The sequence below is a fragment of the Hippocampus bargibanti genome, linkage group LG01, assembly GCF_051943395.1.
Source record: "Hippocampus bargibanti isolate YZ-2025 linkage group LG01, ASM5194339v1, whole genome shotgun sequence".
Classification (NCBI taxonomy): Eukaryota; Metazoa; Chordata; class Actinopteri; order Syngnathiformes; family Syngnathidae; genus Hippocampus; species Hippocampus bargibanti.
In genome coordinates, this window is record NC_142734.1 from 32,983,844 (window position 1) to 33,005,195 (window position 21,352).

The 21,352-nt window shown below is 38.5% G+C and overlaps 1 long non-coding RNA gene across 4 annotated transcripts in view; it reads left to right on the plus strand.

Annotated features, from left to right (window-relative positions):
- The window catches only part of LOC148903968 (uncharacterized), a 55,562-nt gene that overhangs the window by 22,692 nt on the left and 11,518 nt on the right, over window positions 1–21,352 (plus strand). For 3 of the 4 annotated variants that reach the window (XR_016116044.1, XR_016116041.1, XR_016116030.1), the window contains 3 exons: window positions 4,417–4,699; window positions 6,577–6,718; window positions 8,780–8,974. This is a non-coding gene — a long non-coding RNA (uncharacterized LOC148903968). The remainder of the gene's footprint in view (window positions 1–4,416; window positions 4,700–6,576; window positions 6,719–8,779; window positions 8,975–21,352) is intronic. The other variant, XR_016116045.1, reaches the window with a different exon arrangement.

Consider the following 21,352-nt stretch of genomic DNA (forward strand, 5'->3'; position numbering starts at 1 on the left):
TAGTAAGCTGTTTGTTGTGGGGCGGGTGGACTTTATGGGCCTGTGACTTCAAATGCTTTCTACACCTACTACAAAGCCATTTATTACCATATTTTCCCAACTTTAAGTCGGACAGTTAGTAAAATACAAAATAAAGAAGAAAAAACACACACTTTTGCATTTTCAGGGACTCGTATTCGATAAAATCCAACATCCAGAACAGACATATCATCTTGGATAGCAAATAAAATGAAAAATAAAGAACAACGGGCTGAATAAGTGTATGCTATGCAAATCTTACATGTGGCAATTATCAGCACAGGCTTAAACAACCTTCGTAGTCTTATCTGAAAATAACATGAAATGATATAACATGTTAATCAATACAATACAGGTCACTCCACTGTATAGGTCACACCCATGTCCAAACCATAAAAAAACACTCACTTGCACTTTAAAATATAGAAAATGTGTTTTTTCTGTTCAAATAATCAATATCTTACTATGTTATGTGTGAATTCTCCTTTTACTGAAATAAACAAACAAACAACTAAATCACTAAATAACTAACCAAATAACTAACAAAATAAATAAATAATACATTTTGGTTTATATAGCGCTTTAACAACAGCTGAAGCTGTAACAAAGTGCTTAACATGGACAACTATCGTATCAAGGAAATGAAGCAGTCACAAAGATCGTAGAAAGCAACTGTCAAAAGTTTGTCAAAAAAGAATGTCTCTTCCCAATTCCTCTTAGGCTTATCGAGTGTGTATAGTGTGTTTTATTTAATTAATTATGTATGTATATGCAATGTATGTAAATTGTTTATTTGGTTCAAAGAGACAAATGTTATTCAATATCCTCCTGTTTGCTTACAAGGGCAACCACAAGCCCGCCCCATCATCCTTGTCTGATCTTCTCCATGTCCCCACTTCTCCGGCAGCCTCACACCCTCCATTCACCTGTCCGTTCTAGTTTTACTTAGCCCATATCGTGACAACTTCACCCCTGAGGTTCCTTCATAAGCATTGCGGACTCGAGCAAAGAAAAACACAAAAAAGCTTCTGAAGGAGTTGCGGCACATCAGTGGCTTCTGGGTGGGCCGCCATCTGCTTTGTTGGGTCGAGTGAGGAGAAGGAGTCAAATGAGAGGCAAAGAGAACATGACACCGTGCCTTGTGAATCATAATAAAATGCAGGCCAGACCCCACTTCAATGGTGACTCTGTCGATGCACATTTATTTTGAAACACCACATTTTCAGCACTATAAAGCGCATCTAGGATTGTTGTATTGTTATTGCTTTGTACTTTTACAAGTGTTACTATACTGTGACTGCGCTCATGTGTAATTTACCGAATTAGCATCAGAATGTTGTTTTATATATATTACTGAATGGAGGAAGTTACGAAAAAGTTCAGAAAAATACTTTACCTCGGAGAATATGATTAGGCAGTTTTTTTTTCATTTTGGGAGTGAATGAAGTTGTCAGAAAGTGACTTATACATGGAAAACGTTTCAAAATACATAATTCATTGAGGTTGCGCCTTATAATGCGGTGCACCATACAGTGCAGAAATATACGATAACTATTCACGTAACGTGTGAAACCTACTTGTATTGTATCAGTTCATTCCACATATAAGGCGCACTGGATTATAAAGCGCATGGTCCGCTTTTGAAAAAAATAAGGCATTGAGGTGCGTCTTATTGTCTGGGAAATATGGTAAACCTGCATCGACTGAATCTGTTTTTTTCCTTCTCTTTCTCTCAGAGACTTTGAACAAATGTGGACAGCCAATTATCAATGCATCCACTTTGTTTTAAGCAGAGGAGAAAGTCATCATTGACATTTTATGATGCAAGCTGTTAAAAAAATAAGAACGAGGAAAGGTCGATAAGGGACTTTCATTCCTGGCGACGTTGCGTTACCGTAATGTTCACTTTACGGTAATGATGTCTCCTGAGAATCCACTCTCTCCACCGTAAGACTATTAACTCATTACATTCCCGAATTTATTCGGCAATTGAAAAGCATGAGGTAGAGCGCCATTACCAAATTTGTTCGAGTTTTGGTTTTTCTTACCTTGCATGCCGATAAAGCACTGGTCAGACCACTGGCAGTGTTTTTTCCTCCCACGAGAGGGCAGCATTTGCCTTTTGTACAGCCCACATCCGTAGATTTTAGGAATTTGCTATTTTTTTCAAATGAAAGAAGAGAGTCTAAGGTTTTTTACGCTGCATTGAATGTTTATGTAGCCCTAAAACCCAAAACTCTGTTGAGTGGAAATGACAAAAATCCTGGAACTGGTGTCGACACATTTTTGCACATTGTCTGACAGTGAATGAGTTTAAAGCTAATCTAATCTGAACCAATCTCATTTGATCTAATCTAATCTCATCTCATCTAACCAATCGAATAGTCATTGGGTTTCTCAGCATGGGAAGGAAGAAAAACTGGAAGCAGAGAAACTTGAAGCTTCACCTTGCTTCTTGTCCAAAATCAACTGGCATTCAGTATATGAACATGCTTGGGAGGACAACATCATAAAAATGGTGACCACGGTTGGAGTGAAAAAAGTTGAACACAGTGCTCAGTTGCGGGTTTGTGTACACCTACAATACAAAAGATGCAAGCGTGCGCTTTGTATGATAATCTAAGTGAAATGAATCCCACACAAACACCGATGCACCCTTTCTGAGATGCGGCAAGATTTCTTTCAGTTTATGCAAATGTGACCCCTTTCGTATTCGCATAAGGAACAGTCAGCTTTTAATGTCGATACGCGGCACATCATTCGCAATTGCTCGATTTATGAGTTGGTTATGTCAACTGTCTTCGTTTTTATTGAGAAGAGACTTAAAGCTGCGACGAGGTCAAATTTTACTTCAACAATGAATGTGAAACTGTGGATTTTCATTACAGGTTTAATCCATTGTTGTTCAAATGCAAGTCGGGGTAAGTTTCGCACTGCAACAGTTGAGTCCGCTTGAAATCGGAAAATATGACTTCATTTTGACTGGTGTCACATGACTGAATCACTAATCCGACATAACCAAGAGTGACATTTAACGCCATTCGACCAATCAAAGGAAGTCAAGCAGTCGCCTCAGCGCACACAGCCCCCGCCTCCCCTCACAGAGTCAGAGTGAGTCATTTACGGGAAACACGTCGGAAATCTATATTTACTTAACAAATGGGATAGAGCTGGAGTGTGGACAAGCGGAATGTCAGCATTTCGGTTTACGAGAACTCCACTTAAAACTCCAGAAGCATACAAGTGGCTTTCTCAATTTGCATTTGCAAAATGTAATGCTCTGAGGGGACAAAAAGGGGTCAACCACTGCTAATTGCAGTTTCTTTACCCATTCGGAACCATTTCTCCTTTTTTCGCTGTTGATCGCACACTGCACATCCAAAAGGTGCGGGAAGAAAAAGCCATCTGCTATATATAGTATTCACAGCACTGCTTTATCTGTGGTAAACTAAATAAGAATAAAAATATTTTTGTGGAGTGAAACAGTTTTGGGTGAATCCATCTCTCTCAACATACAGTAAAGTCTCGTTATATCGATATTCTCGGGAGTCAGGAAAAATGGCGATATAACCGTACTGTCGATATATCCGTCCTGCGCCAAACTGCATTACACGGGGGGAGGCAACACGTAAACGGGGGATCTTTGATAGGCATGTCATTGGGTTCATGGATTGCGTATCTAACATGCTTTTTGTACAGTAGTGAAGTGAAAAATAAATTTGTGCATAAAATAAAAACGTCTTTACACTTTAGTGGACTGGTAGTAAATCACACCATACTTTTTAGATGAGTGGCAGTCGCAGTTGAAGCTGCAGTCCAGTCATGAAATAGTTATGAAGAGTTGGATTGACGTAGCACTACTGAAGGCCTGGCTGTGAAACTCACGGCTCACCACTGCTTTCAACAAAATTCTGAAAAGAGGGAAAGTGTCATTAAATTCTTGATCATACTTTTGATCGTTTTCTTGATCATTTTCACACATGTGAGAGATACATTAAAGTTTTAAAGACAAAACTTGAATTTTCTTTTGATGATGTTATATCGGATTTGGGTGCTTCATGTTGGGATTGAATCACTTTTGGAAAGTGCACAGTGAGCACAATTTTGGGATGGAAACAAAAAACATTCCATCCCATATAAATTATTTTGTAACAAGGGATTTAATCCGACTAAATGTGTTGGCTAGTTTAGCTGCTTTCTGGGAGGAACTGAGTCATTTCATTTGCATTTAAATAAACACAGCTGAACTGCCCAATGTAATTCGCTTATTAGGGTTCTGTAGTGTTTGATTTGTGTTGTGTGAGTGTGCAAATGCATGCGTTCATTCTTCCTACTTCCTTGCATGGTGTTAAAATATGTTTCATTGCGTGATGAGAATCCTTCCCTCTTGATTTCCAGGTATGTGGCAAGGTCGCACGGACGACATGCCGTCTTCATCCAAATGGGCACAAAGGCTCATTTCGACACTTCAAGACTGCCGAAGCGGAACATTCATTTGAGCTGATGAATTGGCAGTCAATGTGTGAAATCAACCTTTTAAACTGTTTGGATCCCAAGCAAAGACTGCTGTTGTCCCATTATTATGGGACCATTATCGTTTACGTCAAAGTGGCGATTGGGTTTCGCTAATGGCTATTTAGAGGGCTGATTGATGTGACGTGAGCATACTTATTACAGTCAGGTGAGTCATATATGGATGTCGTTTATCGAGCATGACACGGACAATGAAATGCATGCCTGAATGCAAATTTCAAACGGCTTCACGGTTCCCGACTGATGTTGAAATTCAAGCGTGGAGGTTCATTTCAATTGTGGGTTTATGCATGCGTGTGCACAGTTCCCTCTTCTTGAATTGCCGACGCAATAACCTCACCATCGTTTTTGATTTGATTTGGTATTGTTTAGGGTTATGGGAAATTTGTCAAGACATTCCCAGTTGGGTAGGATGTGGAAACTGTATTGTCTACCAGAGGTCTGGTCAAAATTCAACCTTCACCAATGATACCCAGACGAGAGCATCATCTCATTTCCAAACCGACCTTTGTTTCTTGACAAGGCAATGGTAAAATACAAGTGCATCATTTTAATTTAGCGCAGACAAATAAATAGTGGCAGAGTATACAAAGAGGGCTTTGTGAATGATAAAAATAATTATCATTGTAGTGTGTGTGAATGCGGACCGTGTTTTCAGAAGCTTGCACGCTTTTCCTTCCGACTTTGGTCTTTTCGATGATGCAATAGTTTAGAATTGCACTGTCAGTATAAGCAAGTTTATTTATTCCGTTTTTTTTGCTTTGCGTAGTTTTATTAACAATATATACTGTAGCGGTTTGATTTTTCTGTTGTCGTATTTGGCAAATCTAGCTAATTGAGTGCCTGGCCTGTCAAAATTCAGCAGTTGGGAACAAAACACGTGTTTAATTGGACTGGCTTTGAACTCGGAGTAATTTAAAACACAAAATGTCATTGTTTGTTGAACAATTAACATTGTTGAACACATCAAGTAATTTTCAGTACAGTCGTGATCAATAATTTATACCAATGACACCACCGCGTATGCGGTTAACAATAGTTTTAGATTTAAGTTCGTGAGATGTGAACAAATGTTTCATGAGATCAACCAACATGTATTGTGTAGCGGAATTAAGATGAATATTCCTCATTTCCAAAAATGAATGGTCCACATTAAAACGATTGATGATGCTTTATAGTCTCAGCGGCAAATAGTCTCATTTGTCAAATTAATAAACATGATGATGATATCATGCATCCAAGACTATTCTGCTATTTGGAATGTAATTGTGTCATTTAAATGTAATAAAAATGGTTGAGTTCATAATGAGTAGATACTAAATCAAAAAGAAAAGAATTTGCATTATTTTTGAGCATGGGTTCTAGAGTTAAATGTGCATAAATAGTAATAATGTTTAATAAACATAAACATTAATAAAATGCTTTAATACATTTTTAAACATTCAAAAAAAGGTCCAATAAATGCCACCGTTCAACCAATCACAAGCATGGATAGTGAAAAAAGATATTCAATTTTACTTAGTCAAAAATGTTATGTAAATCCAGAAGATTCTATTCTGACCAGCAGCTTGATAGAATAAAATTGAATTAATTCAACTCACCATATATTTTCCCAGTGTATTCTTGAATGATTGTTGCACACATCACCGAAGCATGCTTAATATCGATTGGTTTGAGATTTTTCAGACATGAGCATATACGAATGCCTTTCACTGATACGATATTTTGACATGAGCGCTGAGAAATTCCAACAAAACAGGAGCAGTTTCATGGTAATATCAATATTGCTTCAGTGTTCATACAGCGGGAGGCAGCAGGTCAGTGTGTTGTGCAAGCTTAAAGCTTGTACTGTATAGATGTTGTCAGCAGTCAGTGCAACTTTTGTAAGCTGCTCATTGCTGACACAGACTCACGAGTACCTTATCTCATTGTTTTTCCGGACAATTTGCCTTGCAATTATGATTCACGATGAAACGAAAGCAGCTATTGTTATTAATTATCCATCCATTTTCTAATTAACTTTAGAGACAATTTGGAGTGTCCAATCACGCTGGTAGGCAGATGTTTGGAACGTGGGAGGAAACTGAGTACCCAGAGAAAACCCATGAAATCCCTGGGGAGAACATGCAAACTTCACACAATGATGCCGAAGCGAGGATCAAACCTGGTACCATGTGATTTATTTTGATGAATATAATAATGTTGTAACAATGTGGAGCTTATGTAACTAATTCGCTGCCAGACATGTACAAATATGTGTTGACCCCAGTGCCAGGGTTTTTGTCATTTTCATTCAAATAGCAGGACCCACAGAATATTGAGTTTTCGGACTACAGAACCATTCAATGCAGCGTAAGAAACCTTAAACTGTTTTCTTTCATCAGAAGAAAGAGTTAATTCCTAAGTTTAATGTATCTGGAGTTATCTGAGCTTGAAATGTGTGTGACTGTACAAAAGTCAAATGCTGCCCTCTCATGGGAGTGAAAAAAATTGCCATCGGTCTAACCAGCACTTTATCGGCAACCCCCTCTCAACTCCTGCAAGAAAAAACTAAATCAGTACAAATTCGGGAATGGCGCTGCATGTCATGCTTTTCAACTTCCGATTAAATTTTGGAATGAGTTAAATACATGCCATATTTCTTTCGAACAATTGCAACCGCATGAATAAGTGTCAAAATTCTACAATTAAGGAAGTGACACCGCAGTTTATGCAGTGTTATCATTCAAGCTCGGTAACGATGATGATATTAATATTTTATGACTGATAGTGAAGAACACAAAAATAAAAAGTAACAACAGGTATCAGGGCTGGATGTTGAAAGCTTGGAGGAAAGCTTGATAATGTAACAATGTGTCATTGGTCAATTTGGGCTTCAATAGTGAGACACATCAATTCTTACCTTTTTTCATTACATCAATATCATGCATTTGCAGAAAAATTATTGTCAAACACAGGTGTCAAAGTCGAGGCCCGGGGGACAAATCCGGCCTGCCACATCATGTTAGTAGGCCCGCGAAAACAAATGAAACTCGTGAAATTCCATGATGCTTGTTAAAGTCCGAACCAAAATTTCAAATTATTATATGTAAACCACAATAATAGTCATTATTTTTACTTAGAATTTGAAAAGTAGTTATTCATTAATTTGTTGTGTGCTCTATATGTAATATGTGGAGGGGATTAAACATTCAAATTCATGACGGCCCGTAACTACATTGTGGCCCGCAGCAAAAGTTTGACGCCTTTGTTGTACAGGAGCACCTATCAATGATCGATGAAAGTACATATTCTTTCCTTCTTCTCCAAAGATTTAAATAGTGTATTTCAGTGTGAAGGAAAAAATGTAAAACTACTTGTGGCATTGTGATAGTGTGTGTAAATATTGTATTAAGAATTTTAAAGAGCAAATGTTAAACCTGAGTAAACCTTGTAAAAAATCATATTTAGATTCAACAGCAGCTGAGGAAATTAAAACCTCCTTGGTAAGGGCAAATAGATTTTAGCAGTTGCAAATCAATTATATGGAGTGAAATGATTCCAAGAACAGACTTCATTTAGCTTCACCTCAGCGATTTGAAATCAATGTCACGAAAAGGTTTTTAAAGTGTCACTCTGCTTGCCCTCCCACTGCCTCCCTCCTGTCAGATGATGCCACGCTTCCCATTGTGTCAGTTGATTAAAAAGACATTTGTAAAGCAAAGAGGGATAGGGTGGGTGGGAGGGAACAGTCACAGTCCTCCTTGACAAAAACTCATGCATTTTTTTTTGGGTCTGTGCGACTGTGGAAAAAAATTGAAGGAAATGTCTTTATTCCCAAAACATCTGTCATCTTTACTGAAAGGAAATCGGCACCATAAGCAACGTTAGCGGCTTGCGTGAAGATCCAAAGTGAGGTAATTATTATTCAAAAACTGCATTAGCTTTGAATCTCAGCCAAGCGATCGCCTGCGATGAAGACAGTTTCCGATGGAGAGAGGAGTGATTCTGACACCTGGGGATGTATTAAGGCAGACTGTTTTTATTTTATCTTGAATGAAGGCAAAACAAGTGACTCGAGAGAAATCCGTCGATTTATCTTCGCCACGATTGCTGAGAAATATTCAAGCTTGTCATCCCATATCCCTCTTGGCTGGAAAAAAAGAGAGATAACATCATTTCATCTGACACTGAAATGATTGAAAAACTCAATGATCACATCATATTTTGATATGTTTTTTTTTTTTAGAAAAGGCAAAGTTTGTAAAATGGACAGACAGAAGGCAAAGAAAGAACAGTACGGAAGAAGAAGAACAACGACAAATACAGCCAGCGAAGAGAAACATAGTACACGACTACTATAATGATGCTTGGGCTGAACGTATTAACCTGTAAGGAGCAGCAAACATCGAGTGAAGCTGGTGTCATTTTAATCAGCAAAAAGGTATTTGCCTTCTTTTAGGTCAGACACATGAATGGAGTTTCCAGATAAATGTTTCAAACATTTTTTGTGAACAAAGTGAAAAAGAGCAAAACTAACATACGACTTGCACCCGTTTCCATTTATTATTTTGCGAATATCGTAAGTAGTGGAGACAACGCCATGAGATGACATAATATTCGAGCGTCTCTCTGTTACATGCCACTCGGGTAACTGTCAAATAAAATGATCCTGTAAAATTGATCGAGCTTTCCTGGTTTGAGAGAACTCTGCTCGCTATTGTCTGAGCGTTCATGAAAACGCTATGGCAAAGAAGATTGGTTATGTTCACAGCCGGAGATGAGTAGACGACAGTTTCGTGCTCTGTCTTTATGTGAATATAAACACGATACTATGTTAATATTCGCTTCTTGAATAAATCCAGAAATACTTCCAACTCGCAACTCTCACTCACACATACATACCTTTATTGTCTTCCGTTGTATTGTGTGACAGCGTTGTAAACGTGCAATGTAATCACGAGTCAAAACAATGACGTGTCATCCCTTTTTCGCAAAAATCTTTCGTAGCATAAATATTTCATTACAATTTTTTTGTATCAATATGCTGAAAACCCCAGCTCACCCAAGTGTAAAACTTGTTTTGTCAATTTTAGGCCTGTCCCGCCACATCATTTTATTGGGTCCGCGAAAGCCAACCAAGCATTTAAAGTGCCATGATGCTTGCTGAAGTCCGAACCAAAATTTCAAATTGTTCCACGTAAACCACAATAACAGTCATTAATCTTGATTAAACATATTTGAAAACTAGTTATTCATTAATTTGTTGTACTTTCTGTGCGTAATATGTGGAGGAGATGAAACATTCTAATGGTCTTCCCAAATTCATAAAGTCCCTCGAGAGGAAACCGTAACTACAATGAGGCCCATGGCAAAAATTTAGTTTGACACCCCTGACCTAGAAGCTTACCAAGGAGTGAAGTTTTGCCAGCGATTCGGATGAAAAATAAACCATGCCTAAACAAGATGTATCTTTCATTATTGTGAAAAAAAGCCCTGCCTTTGCTCACTTAAAGGAGAGGAGAAAAGCAGAAGACAAGGGGAACGGGTGCATCTTTTCTAATGGCCAAGCAGGAACTTGGATAGTTTAATCTCAATTGTGACCTGCATTTCCAACGAGACTACTTCATATGTCAGACTGAGCAAGAGGCTGTGTCTTCTTAAACACATCACAGCATTTTTGTATGTCCCAAAGCGCGGTACTCGGTACATTGACACATTTATCAAAGCTTTCTTCATTGTTCTCATGCCATTACCTGTAAATAAGGCCACCAAAATAACACTAAATCACTTCGCCAGCCCTTCTCCTATTGAAGACGCTTGTCTGATGCTGCTCTCGAATACATTTCTGAAGCTGCTCTCAAATACATTTATTGTGAGTTGCCATCACGGCAAAGATCCTCGTCTTATGGAGCCCAGCCACCTTTCCATTCCGTGAAAACAACTTAGGCTGCCAATTGTATGACAATAGCGACATTAATGGAAACCACTCTAATTATTCATTATGTTTGTTGTTTCGTACGTCATGCCTTTCAATTCCAGAATAAATTCAGGAATTGCAGTGAATGTGTTAATGTCATTCTGATGTCACTAAAATACAATAAATGATGGGTACACTTTATCTAGCTATCACTCCATAATCATGATCAGCCACGCAAGCAATTTGACGGCTAGCCAACAGGATTCAAAAATGGAACAATAAGCCCTGCTGTGTTTCTTTGAAACCGGGAAACAATTTGTGACCCAGAAAGCAGCAAGGGGGAAAAATATGCATTCAACTAATTGGGCTATAATGTCACTCTAAGTGTATTGTATGTGTCAACACAGCATCTGTTTCCCCTTAGACTTGGAGCATACACACGGAGCAATTAGAAAAAAAAAAACATAGCAAACAGATACAACAAAAGCAATTAGGTTTTCTGTTGGAAATTCTAGGGGGATTGTCCACGATTACTTTCCACCCTTATTCCCTCTATGGGCTATTTATATGTGTCATATGTTGCAAAATGATTTTGTGTTATTTTTGCAGTTGATAACAAGACAGCATTACCACCGTGACCGTCTTCATCTCGCTCGCACATAAAGAGTTTTTGGACTGTTTTCTGTCCTGCCACTGTTAGCACATAACGTTCAACTTCGACACTTCCCCGTGGCCAATTTTACTTTTTTTTCCTCGAAAAAAAAAGACCATTTGTGGCATGACTATAATGAGTAATGTTTTTTTTCCCAGAAATGATTTCTTTAATCAATTGAAATGAGCTCATCTGTTATCCAATCTATTTTTGGGAAAATATAAATCACAATAAGATAAATAGTGTATTTTGCGCTGTATAAGGCGTACCCAAAAGCCTTGCTTTTCTTCAAAAGATGACTCTGCGCCATTTAATCCGGTGCCCCTTATATGTGAAGTCATATTGGGACACAACAGGTCTCAAAACTACTGTCAGCAGCCACCAATTCCAAATCCCCCCTGTAGAAGAAGTAATGCGTAACCCCAGCCTCTACTGTAGCGCCTTATAACGTGCTGTGCCGTATATTTGGAAAACATCGATTTATATATTTATATATTATATTTGGAAACCATTTTACATTCATTGAAGGTGTGTCTTACACATAGTCCAGTGCCTTATATATGTAAAAAGTTAGAAAATAAACCGTTCATTGGGGTGCGCCAAACCTAAATGTGCACTTATATCAATCAAGCAACTTTGATACATTCAGAAGGTCAACAAAAAGCAAACTATAACTTAAACCAACAATAGTTACCTTTGATCCAGGTTACTTGACTTACTTCCATCGCCAACTGTTCTCATTCTTTAACTTGTCTCGAGTATTTCCAGTATCTTAAGATGAAAAACAGCTTCTGTCACAACTCTCTCTTTAACCTTTTTTTTCCCATCCTCCTATTCTCTATTTTCTGTTATAAAACTTTTATTTCAGCACTTCTGGATGCTCGGTTTCCAAGGCAACCAAATTCACCCACTAGTAAGAAGTCTCTGAGCCCCGAAGCTCGTACTATATTGCTTGACTTTTGAGTCCGCTCTCTTTGACTTTCATTTGGCGATATTGCCATAGTAAACCAGATCCAGTGACATCACAGTCACCGTGTTAAATCAATTGGACCTTTATACGCCCAAAAAAAGTTATCTTTTGTTCGATTTACTATACTATATGTGAAAGCCACCCATCCATGTTCCTTAGGCTGCCGCTTATCATCAGGAGGGTCAGAGGTGAACTGGAGCCATACTGGCTGACTAAGTGAGAGGCAGTGTGTAGCTTGCAATGGTCAGCAGCCATACAAAACAACCATTTCCACTCACACCTCAGGACAATTTTGTCTTCGATGAACCTCGCATGCATGGTTTTTTTTAGATCTCCTATGCATGTCCCTCGAAAACATTTTCTCTGCCCAATTTAGACCTTAATTAGAAGCACAGTTTGACACCATGGTAGTCCTGAGAGACACTGAAAAAAGTGGGTGTGGAGGGACAAGCACCATAAAAGTCAATTGCATCCGACTGCTATCCGATGTACACTCTACTTCAGCATAACACTTTAGGACGTGGAGCACAATCTAAAATGCAACCAGGCCGATGAGTGCAGATGGTTGTGTCTTTTAAAGGACATAAAGTACATTTGCTGCAAAGCCCTGAAGTAAAAAAAAAAAACATGATCATGCATCTTGGATTAGATTAGTTTGAAGACCATCAATTTAACGAAAAAAAAAATGAGTGAAAAAAATCTTCTATTTAGTAGAAATGTAATTTTGGTCAACCAATCATCAAAAATATTTAATTGGTAATATTCATGTGAGAAAAAGTGACAAACTAACATATTTCATTGTATCACTTGTATTGTGCTTAACCACTTTTGTACGGATTTCCTACTTTATATCATTTCATCAGTGCAATATTTAGTTGTAAAGTCATAATTGGTATGTACTGACGTCCCCCGGTTGCTCTTGATGTTCATCTGTTGGTAAATGAGGAATCTGTCTGAAGTACTCTGAGTACTCTAGGAAAGCGTTTTGGAAGTGACAGTCCATTTAACATTTAGTTCACTAAATCGGATCAATGAATGAAATAATCTGAAGAATTGGAACTCACAGAGTAAACAATCAAAATCGACTAATCTTTTGAATAATTAAAACTGCAAGCAGAAATGAAGAGGCTCATTTAGCAAAACAGCTGTCAGGGTTGAACAAAAGACCATGCTCCACAGAAACAAAATGAATGTTTCAATGTTGTGCAAATGTAGATTGATCCATCACTCTCGCAAATATTGGTGAAATTTGGTAAGAAAAAAACTCAATCCATTTTCCCCCAAAGAAATATTAAAAGAAATGGCTGCCTCTGATATCGGTTATATCGATAGTACTGCTTATTACAATACTATTTCTATGAACGCAAGGAGAAAATGTACATGCCGCAGGATCGGATATATCGATAGTCCGGTTATATTGATAGTCCGGTTATATCGATATTATGTCCGACTGCCGAGAATATCGATATAACGAGACTTTACTGTATATTGTTTCGTGTGTTTTTACACATAGAGTTCATGAGTCAAAGACACGCGGGGGAATTTGAAAAAGGCTTTTTTCCCTTTCAACGTTTGTTGGCTATCCAGTGGCAGACAAAGCAGAATACAGATCACATTGTTGAAACTGACAAAGTCAAATATTGTTCAATCAATTTCGCAAGGCAAATAGGCGGGGATGTATGTATGTATGTACGTACGTACGTACGTATGTATGTATGTATGTATGTATGTATGTATGTATGTATGTATGTATGTATGTATGTATGTATGTATGTATGTATGGTAGGTAGGTAGGTAGGTAGGTAGGTAGGTAGGTAGGTAGGTAGGTAGGTAGGTAGGTAGGTAGGTATTTATTTATTTATTGCTTGCCCAAGAAGTACCAAACTTTTTATCGGGGAATATATTGTACATACTGTACATAGAATGTTAATATTGATCAACCCGTAATGAACTTGATTGAGTTAATGAACATTTTAAGAGATTAGCATAGTAACATTTAGTAAATGTGAAATGTGTGTTTATCATCACTTTTTAATTATTCAGATATAAGTCATTTGTACAAATGAACCACATCTCAGCAAAAGGGCAACTGCATTTCCACTCTAGGGGCTCATCAAAAGACTGGCATCATTATTATGGGGTCGGGAGGTTACAAGAAATAATTACATTTTGTAATTGTAAAATTTGTAAAAACTGACTTTCACAATGAGAAAAAAAGGTCTTCCGTATATGGCACAAATGCAGAGGCGGATGCACAATTGCACAATACAAATAAAGTACAACCATGTAATTGACCAAATGAGTAAGTCGGAACCGAGTGATAGATCCATGATGGAAAGACCCTTACACCACAAAGTCGTGAACAAACCAAAATGTCTTCAGCAGGAAGTATTCGCAACCAGTGCCCATGTGAAATGTTGCCATTTGTCCAACGCTGCTTTGTGAACAAAGCTTCTTGCAAATGCTACCGCGGTAAATTATCCAACATGCATCCGATCCAATATATGTATTAGCAAATACAAACCACTTGGACATGGTTATTGATAAATTGCCAATTCTGAATCGAACAGAAGCCGTTTTGGTAAACTCTGTGATTTTTTTCGGGGGAAACAATTTATTCAGAATCTGTTTAGCCAATCTGTCCCTGTCTCACATGTTTTTTTTAGGGGGAAGAAACAACATACAATAAACACCAGGCCTGTTTAATCTAAATAAATTAGCCCCGGTTGGAGGCAGTAATAATGGAACACAAAAGCAATAAACCGCTGTCTCAAAACGAAATGAAAGCAGTAAATATCCTGACTCCTGCACGCTCTGCCCTCCTTCGTTGTGGGGAGAAAGAGGTTCGCTTCTGCACATTTGAAAACATTACATTTAATTTAAAAACTGTGATATGAGTTTTGGACCAAAAAACTACAATGTAATTGCATTTTAGGAACAACGCTTTCCTTTGGTAACCCAATTCTATGCGCTGTCCTTTGTTTTGGAAGATGACAAGCACAGAGGATACTTTCTTCTTCTGTCTTTCCTTTGAGGTATAAAAATATGACAGGCAATGCAGGAGATGTCATCTTGTTATCTCCAAACAACTTCAATACTTTTGTTATCATGTGTAAATATGTGTATGTGCAAAATTCCACATTGCATTACTTTTCGTTGACTACGCCAGAAAAAGTAAGACTTGGGCGGTTTTCGGTATTATAATAATAATAATGAAGAGCAATGTTAACCTAAACCAACAGTCAGTGATTTCATAGATGTGACGAAAAACGGTTACGACGGTGGTGATACAAGCCGATAAAATAATTGGCAATGGAGGGGAGGTCAGCCATGATGAACAGTATTGCCTAGAAACTAAATTTCTCGATGGCCCATGCTCAGTATTGCTTAACCTCACTCGGGTCATGGGTGTACCGGAACCTCCCCCAGCAGACTGAGGGCACCGACTTATACAAGTCCTGGCATAGAAATACAATGTCGCTTACTTGTCATAGCGACAAGTGAAACCACCGGTGGTCATCTTGAGTTGACACTCACATAATTTGCTGTTTCTATCCATCCATCGAAACATTTTCTATCAGTGACAACCGGATTAGCAGGGAAGCCCAGAAATTCCTCTCGACAGCCACTCACTTTTTCCAGTTCTTGCCAGGGGGTCCTGAGGTGTTTCCCAGGCAAACTGGGAGAAATTGTGCCTCAAGCATGGCCTGGATCTTCCCCGGGCTTTTTGGCTCTGCTCCTTATTCACCACGACAGACTGACTGTCGAACGCACACTCCATTCTGCCCTCATTCATGAAAATTGTTTATCCAACTTTCCATCTATTTTCTGATCCGCTTTTCCTCACATGGGTCATGGAATGTGCGGGAGCCTATCCCAACTTCCTTCATACAGTAGGTAGGGGACACCGAAGTGGTTGCCAGCCAATCTCAGACCACACAGAGACGATTAACCATCCACGCATGGGTGGCGCCATTGTCGAGCGACGTCACAGTGAAATAGGTTGGTGAACTCTTGACTTCTCACCTTCCTCAAAGGCGGAACTGTCGTGAACCGATGGCACATGCGTGCCCGTTGAAAACATTACAGTTGACCCAAGCCCTGACTGAAGGTGACTGGCAGTATCCCCAGTGTTCAACGGAGCCATGGGACTCTCTTTTCTGCCCTCGATTACTAGCGAAAGATACACATAACTCATCTCCTTGATAAAAAAAACTGAACAAATCGACAATGTTCACTGTAACACATGGTGTGAGGTTCCGCTCGAGTTTTTATAAATGTGTGCCCCCCACCCTGCACCCCTTCCCCCCACCTTTGGCAGGCCTCGAGCGGGACAAATGCAATTATACTGCAATGCTTTGTGCAGGGTTATTTAGCTTGGCTGTAACTCTGAGAAATATTTGGCTACGGCTGCCCTGTGAGCTTTAGGTAGTGTGTGTGTGTGTGTGTGTGTGTGTGTGTGTGTGTGTGTGTGTGCGTGTGTGTGTGTGTGTGTGTGTGTGTGTGTGTGTGTGTGTGTGTGTGTGTGCGTGCGTGCGTGTGTGTGTGTGTGTGTGTGTGTGTGTGTGTGTGTGTGTGTGTGTGTGTGCGTGTGTGTGTGTGTGTGTGTGTGTGTGTGTCGCCAATCAGTGTTGCCCTCAATGCAAACCATTTTCTGCCTCTCATAAAAATATTGCATTATTCATTTAGGACTTGCTAATAAACTCAAACCGTTTTTTTTCCATTTTCCAATATTTAATATTGCAAAAAGTTCTTTCCCTCATTGTTAAATGTCAAAGGCATGCATAATTTTATGCTGTTTTGGTATGACAGCAACATGCAAAACATTGAGAATATCCAAATGAACATGAATCAGACATTCTGTTGTCACGGCGTCTTGAGATCATTAACCTTTGAATTAACCTTTTAATTCTGGATGCTTTTTTGTTTCTTGGAATGCATGGCTGATGGAAGTGGACTGTTTTCTATTCATAATGTGCATAATAGAACATTGGGTGGTGGTAATGTGAAAGAGAGACGATAAATTTAGTATCCCATATTGCTAACCGGACAGCCATCAGATGGAAAATGTCATTTCATTTCAACAATGAAGGCAAAGCAATTAAAGGCATAATACATGAATAATAAATGCTTGTGACAAGCATTCACAGTAATGCAACTGCGCTAACTTTTTTTTCTAGACTCATTATTCCATTTATTATCAATGCGCCTCATGGTAAGAGTCAATTTAAACAACAATGCTCCCAAATGTCATGGACAACATTAGTGATGTCATCACGTCAAAGCATTTACTCAGCAATTAATCACTTGATACGTTCGTCTATATGCTGCTCACAACTCGGGCGTGGAATATGTGTTTTTGCAGGAAGTAACTTTTTTCAAAGTTATCAAAATTTGTACTGGAATTGTTTCACTTTTTTGCTTCCAAGAACCACAAATTCAGATGATGGAAGAAAAATGTAAAGAATTGGAATGAAATATTTTCAAATCCAAATCCATCCATGCATCCATCAATCTATTATACTCACAACGGTCTTGGGGCCTGCTGGATCTTATCCCAGCTGTATTTGTGCAGTAGGCGAGGGACACCCTGAACCAGTTGCTAGCCAATCGCGGCCCACACAGAGGAAAAAAAATCATCCACGCTCAGACTCGCATCTAGAGACGATTTAGAGTGAGAGAAGAAGCTTTCGTTTGCTTATTTATGTTTCAATTGTTATTATTATTTGATGCTTTGTGTACAGTGCTTTGTTTCAGCTGTGTCTGTGGGAAAAGCACGACAAAAAAATAAACGGGAGTTGAGTGTACAAACGAAAACAACAAAACATTGATGAACTTGGAAAACTTTGACAGTGTCAATCAAATTTGAGCATTATTAATTTAAGTTAATTCAAATAATTTTAATCGGCTCAAGTGATTAGCACACCAGCCACATGGTGCAGAGGTTTGCCTCCAGCTCTGGCCTTTCGGTGTGGGGTATGCATGTTCTCCACAAGATAGCTGCAAAGTGGCAATTCTATGGCGACCCTTGGAGGTAAATGATGAAAGGAACATATTATTATTATTATTATTATTATTATTTTATTATTATTATTATTATTATTATTTTGTTATATTTTGTTTGTTTATTTATACAACAGTTCCATCACCCCACTTGGCCACTATGTTAGCGGCTTTGGGCGATTCATATTGTAGACTCTCCTCAAGGTGACAAAGACCTGTATTTTGGTCCCCCGCATTTACATTCCTGGTTGAGAAAAATGGAATAGTGATGCATCTAAAGTCAATACTCAATAGCCAATTTAGCTTTTACGTTGACGCCACTTACTGCTCGATGAAGTCACGACCTCCACACTAATGTCAGAACTTATCAATCATTTCCAGAGTGCGAGAGTAAAGATGTGTCTGTTTTTTTTAATGCACAGTACGGAAGGTCAGTCACATTTATGATATCCGTATTATCATCAGTGAAGCATGGCAAATTTGCAAGCCACGTGAAGAGAATTTACAAATGCCAGTATGGTGATGACATGTGATGGATATAAAAAGTCTACACCCCCCATTTAAATGCTGGGTTTTTAGCATATTTTCATGCAGCTGTAAGGGGAAAGTCATGTCCTTACCTGTATTCATAAAAAAAATCATTCCAAAGGTGTAAATTGAAAGTGTACATTTAAAAAACGGCATTGATAATACAATATGCGTTATTAACATGTTTTGTTTTGATCATCACTAAGTTTTGACCACTTACAATGGAATAGTGATAGCTAATATGCAAATGAATTAGACATCCATCCAGGATCATTAGTGCAGATTACTTGCATTTAAATGTGTGCACACATTTTGAATGGAAATGGAGAATTTCTAACTCATGTTTTTATGACCGAGTTGGTCAGAGGGGCTTTGTTTGTGACAAACATCTCTGCAAAAGAACTTTGCATCAGACCATTTGAGGTCAGGTCATTGTTTACATTTATTCTGATGGATTTGTGTTTGTTGCTTAGGTTCCTTGTTGTCTCCACAACTTTGTTTTGGGATATGCAGTTTTTAAGCCAGTGAAATTTCAAATTCTTCATCTTCTTATTTGAAGCAAGTCTTTTCTAAAATGTGCATTGTTTCAATGGCTTTAAGTCCGAATATAATGCATGCGTCTGTCTCAATTTGTCATCCGGCAGTGAAACGAGGTTCAGGTGAAGTCCACAGACCTGTTAGTTTCTGGCAAAGGTAGATATCAAAAAAATATTAATTCTGGTGATTTCTTGGCAGAAAGAAGAGAAGATGAGAAAAAGTACAAGGATGCCCATGTAACTGCATCTTAGTTGATTATCATTCTGCTACACGGTGGTTTCACATCACCTTCAAAAACCTGTCACGCAGAAGATAACATGACGGCCTTGGCAGAATATGAATGCCTACGTTTCATTGAAATGTGGCGAACGTTACGTAATTTCCAAGAACGTTGTTCCATGGCCCATTGAGTGATTTTTTTTATACCAATATAACAGTGTAAATAATCAACGACGACAGCGACTGGCAATTACCCGGATTTGATTTGACCTTTTCTTATATGTATAGACTCAAAATTGTTCCTACTGGACCAAGAATACACTCTCACCCCTTTGTACAACACAAGTAGCGTACACTACGTATTATTAACACGTAGAGTTTATCGAGTGAGTCTATTGCCCATACGTTTTTGGAAATGTTATTCTTCAAACAGTAACTACGAAGTCGGTCTATTTTGGGTCGTAGTGGTGACCTCTTTCCAGCCCCAAAGTTTGTGGCTGCAATCTTGAGTCATCAATAGTGGGCGAATGAGGAGACTGGCGATAGGCAGCACAATGTACCTCAAGTATATCCTAAATTTAGGGGAAAAATGCACAAAGAAAAACAATTCACACTTTATGTTGTTCTACATGTTACTCGTTTAAAAATCAATGTACATTTTTTCAATTGCCTTTTTTTACTGGTAACACCTATTCTTTCTCCCAGAGGATTCATATTTACAACAGTAATAATAAAGTAATAAAGTTATGTCATTCAAGAGTGAAATAACTTTTATGAGCCAATGATCATCCTCTCCCATTCAACAGTTCTTTTCCATAGTAGCCAAGAACTAACTAAACACAGTCAAAATATGGTTGAGGTAAAACTGAATGATGGCAAAGCTTAAAAATATAAATAACTAGACTAGGGCTGGGAAATTTAAAGCTGAGCGTATTGTCGGATGACACTGCTTGGTTGCGTGCCCCGTGATGCTTCAGAAGCAACATATTTTCTTGCAGACAATAGATATAACAAAAGGGTCAAATATTGATACATTATTACTATATGACCGATGTTCTGTTTCAAATGCTTCAATTGGCCTCATTTATTGTTGGCCAAATGACCTTCGCTGATATTACTGACGACAATACATTAACATGTGGAGATGGATGATGGTGAGGCTCAAGAAAAGGTCACCGCAAACAAGGCAAGATGGGTTACACTGAATAGCCACCCCCTCCCAATCCACAAAAATGAAACAGATCACTTTCCATCACTCTGTGGGTGTACCAAACGTTTCTCCAAAGAGGCCAAATGGTTACTGAGTAGATGTTTCTTTTGACTTTAAAGTAAATGCAAATTATAGAAACTTGACTTGTTAGTATTGTACGTATTCAGGTCAATGTTTGCATGGATACAGAACATCATTTAAATCCATATGCCAGCCAGAGATGTGATTTCAAAAACAAACAAGAATGTAACATGCATAGGTAGGGTCCATGCTATGAGTTTGAACATGCCAGGACCAGTAAGCGCTTTTGATCTTACTACTATGAAAGCTAGCAAAAACGTTTATACCCCTAAAAATAAACTTCTGAAGTTTAAGCTACAAGAGAGTTCCTCCCATCGGGGTGACTCAAGAGTACAGGTCTGGAACTCTGGTTTGTCGAGAGCCATATCCTGCCTGTTTTAGACCTTCAAATAATGGGTTCACCAGTAAGCCCTGTAGAAGCCTGAAACAATCATGTATAATTGAATCAGGAGTGTTGGAGTCGAGGGAGAAATAAACTAAAAAATAAATAAATAGCCCACAAATGACTTGAATCTGCACGGCCAAGATGCATGAAATGAAGAAAAAAAAACTGTTGTAAATAAATAATTACCATTTATTATCGACTGCTTATCTGGAGACTCGTCATCCCAGTGACCTGCTGGTGGGACAAGCCCAAAACACCTCAAGAGGGAGACATCCTTGAAGGCATTCTAATGAGATCGCCCACCCACCTAATTTGGC